The sequence below is a fragment of the Arachis hypogaea genome, chromosome 13 (assembly GCF_003086295.3).
Source record: "Arachis hypogaea cultivar Tifrunner chromosome 13, arahy.Tifrunner.gnm2.J5K5, whole genome shotgun sequence".
Lineage (NCBI taxonomy): Eukaryota > Viridiplantae > Streptophyta > Magnoliopsida > Fabales > Fabaceae > Arachis > Arachis hypogaea.
The window spans coordinates 27806010-27810129 of NC_092048.1; the positions used below are offsets into that span (position 1 = coordinate 27806010).

Here is a 4120-nt window from a genome sequence, read left to right on the forward strand (position 1 = left end):
TTTATCTTCGGTTTCGATGATTTTCTTTAAATTCTTACCCTTCCTTGCAAAAAGATAAGAAGAAGTATCGATTTCCAAAAATATTTTTTTTTCTCAGTTCTTGTTGTTTTTGAAATTCTTTCAACATAAAATTTGTGTTTTTCAATTTCACCGCTTTCTTTACTTTTTGAACGTTTCTTTTCAATAACAAAGGGAAAGGGTGTTCGGTCTAAATAGTATAAACACGTAAGAAATAAAAAACACTAAAGAGTTGAGCCATAGAAGTTCGAAATTCTGATAAAATGGACTTCTTAGAGCGAATGCGTTCATTAGATTTAATAACATTATTTTGTTGTATCCAGACAAATTCAATCTATTTTATGAAAAAATGTGACCAATTAACCAACCTCCAAAATCACTTGTTAAAAACAACAATTTATTGTTGCATATAAACATATGGATGTTTACTAATCTGATTAATATGGAACTTGATAAGACAAGGGAGTTAAATAACTGAAAAATAAGATTAGTAAAGAATATTTTTTGAATGCTAGATTTAGGTATTGAATTCTTTTTTTTTTCCCCATAATTCAAAAAGTCTTTTTATTATTGCCGAAGAAATGAAATAAAAGATAGGATAGAGATATGACAGTTATTATATGAGGTCTACCCAATACTAAATGCAAAGGCGCATAATAGATCAATATGAACATGATGAGCTGTTCCGTAATAAACCCAATTATTGCTTATAATTTCTTCTCGGTCCCTTGCATAATCCGAGCTCGAAGAAAAAAGAGATAAGAGGGCCCTATGAAAAATGTGCTCAGAAATTCATAATAGAGTTCGACCACAACGACTGAATTCATTATCTTAATGTATAAGCATACTAGAAAGACCAACTCCAATCCTAGTAAGAAGAAGATAGAAGATGGTTAGACGCCAATTGAAAAAGTAGTAATTTTATTCATAACGACCGGGTGGCTCTTTTTATCCTCTCGATCTACTAAAGCAATTTCTGACGGTCAATCCTAGTAGAACTTCTAGTCCGACAAGGGAGAGACGTAGCAGGCACGTATCGATGTGCAAATGATGGGCAATTTTTTTATAAGATCTAGCTGTGGATGATGTTCCAGTTAGAAAGTAAATATCATTTTTATTTATTAATATTTGTTTCGGTCAATAGAACGTCAAGAGAAACATATAGTTTACATTGTTATAGAAGATAGAAAAACAAAATTTAAAAAAAATAGTTAATTATTGAAAAAAAAAAAAAAGTCAGAAGACATGGGAGCATATATATGACACGGTACAATGATGATAAGTGAATTGCATGAATATTGGGTGGTATGAATAAATAATACTTGGTGAGTTAATTGATAAATTATTGGATAAATTTGTTATAAATGTTCGTAGATTGAGTGCGGAAATCTTGAAAAGAGATAACATGATGATAAACATGGAGTAGATGCTTATAAAGTAGTTTTATGCAAATTAGTAATGATGGTTCTCCTTTACTAACTAACATAGAAGCTTAAAAGTAAAAATTTTATACAATTTAATAATCCAACAATTAAGTATAAATAAAAAAATTCCATAAAAATGCAAAACCTTACTTTCTTAGTAACCAAACACAATTTATTGTCTCCTTTTGTGCTTAACAAAAAAACTATATTCGTATAAATAAAATCAAACTCATAACTTTAGATTAATAAGTTATTTACACATAATAATAAAGTCAAACAATATGCACGTTAAATTTACAAATTGAAATATTAGTACATTCACTTTGATACAAAAGTGCTAATAATATATCACAATTATGGAATATTTCTACAAAATTTATGATGTAGAAAATAGCTCACTTCTAGAATATATATTATTCATATAAGTAGGAACACATAATGACATGAAACTACACATGCTACATTTTTATTAAAGGACTTCAGATTTGTTGGATGAATAAGAGAAATTGTGCCCAAAAGAATGGATAAATTTTTATATTCTTTATTTTTTGGTGAGTTTCTCAAACTTTTTCTCTTCACTTTTATGCCCTTATTTATGCTGTACAACCAAAAAGAAAAAAACCTAATCAGTCAATTTATAAAAACAAAAAAAGAGTGCTACCATTCATTTGCAAAAATACTTTAATCCATGATTCAATTTGATTATGTACGGTGGTTGACAATAGAACTAAGTTGATTCAAAATTTATCACTCGTCCTTTTCGAGTTTGGAACTCATATAAAGCTCTGGAGTCATTGATGGAGCACTTGTCAGATAAACATTTTTCTGAACTCAGCAAAATCAATGACATGATTTTCTTGTCTATAACTGAAATTTGAAGAGAAAAAGATGGTTACGAAAGGCAATGAGAGAAAGACTCAGGTGAGATAGATATGTTAAAGGTGAATGAAACTGAGAGAGAGAGAGAGTTCAAGAACAGAGAAAATTGAGAGAAGAAATGGAATTGACATTAACTCAATCTACAGTGAAAAAACTTGAGTTACCATCACTACGGCAACAAGTTTATATAGTGCTAGTTCAATTCTAACTAACCACTTCCAGCTGGCAATAATAATAACAAACTTAGTAACTAATCTACTTAAGTTATATTCCGCTGTGTGTTGCTATATGATATGTGTATGGGTCTGCACAAGGTTCTCCATCAAGTAACACCCTTCCTCAAGTTGGGAGTGTAGATGTCCAACAGTCCCAACTTGCAGTGAAGTGTTGAGAAAACAGCAGGGGACAGCGGCTTTGTCAACAAGTCAGCTACTTGTTCTTTGGTCGAGATAGGCATCAAATGAATAAGTCCCTCCATGACCTTGTCGCGTACCACATGGCAATCCACCTCAATATGCTTGGTTCTCTCGTGAAAAACTGGGTTGGATGCAATATGGATGACTGATTGACTACTACAAAAGATGCTGATGGGTTCAGTTAGAGACATACCAAGGTCCTCCATCAAGTATCCCAGCCAGATAGCTTCTTTGGTGGCTGTAGCTAAGGCCCTCTATTCAGCCTCAAAGAAGCTGCATGAAACAGTATTCTGCTTCTTACTTTTCCAAGAGATTAGAGCAGACTCAAGAAAAAAACAATAGGCAGAAGTTGAACGTCGTGTGTCTGGACAAGCTGTCCAGTCAGAATCAGAGAAGCCTGTGATGCATAAATCAGTAGAAGTGGGAAAGAATAATCCCTGAGCAGGTGTAGATTTTAGGTATCGCAAGACTCGATGAGCGGCGTGTAGATGCAAGCTTGTCGGTTTGTCTAAGTACTGGCTAAGCCGACTAACAGCATAGCTAATGTCTGGTGTGTTGGTCAAATACAATAATTTTCCAACTATCTTCCGATATTCAGCTGAATCGGACAGAGGATTTCCACTATCCTTGCTCAACTTCACACTATAGTCCATAGGTGTCGAGATTGGTTTGCAATCGGCAAATCCATAGTTAGTAAGCATGTCCACAACATACTTCCTTTGGTACAACGCGATCCCTTTATCTGAACGTGCTACCTCCAATCTGAGAAAGAATTTCAAGTCCCCAATATCCTTGATTTTGAACAGATCATCCAGGACACTTTTGATTTTGTTGATCTCAAGAATGGCATCTCCGGCCAGTACTAAATCGTCCACATAAACTAAGACAGCAGCAAAACCAGTTTCACATTGTTTGGTGAAGAGGCTGTAATCAGAACGGCGCTACTTGTACCCCAGCTCCAATAAAATAGATTTGAGCTTGTTATTCCATTATTTACTGGCCTGCTTGAGTCCATAAAGTAACTTCTCTAGCTTGCACACTTGTCCCTTGCCAATATTCAGCCCTGGTGGAGCAACCATATACACCTCTTCATCAAGATCTCCATGAAGAAACACAGTATTCACATCTATTTGCTTCAGGTACCAATTTTTCGCTGCTGCCAATCCAAGTACCATTCGAAGGCTTGTGAGCTTTAGGACTGGACTAAAGGTGTCTCTGTAATCAATACTAGGAACTTGTGTGTAGCCCTTGGCAACAAGACGTGCCTTATGGCGTTCTACAGATCCATCAAGGTTATATTTTACCTTGAAGACCCACTTGCATCCTATAGGTTTCTTTCTAGGTGGCAAGGAGGTGATTTTCCAAGTCTTGCTTTCATCAAGT

At 34.5% G+C, this 4120-nt stretch overlaps 1 pseudogene; it reads right to left on the minus strand.

Annotated features, from left to right (window-relative positions):
* Positions 1–208: 208 nt before the first annotated feature.
* On the minus strand, positions 209–2799 carry LOC112733183 (protein TIC 214-like; annotated as a pseudogene).
* Between the last annotated feature and the right edge of the window lie 1321 nt (positions 2800–4120).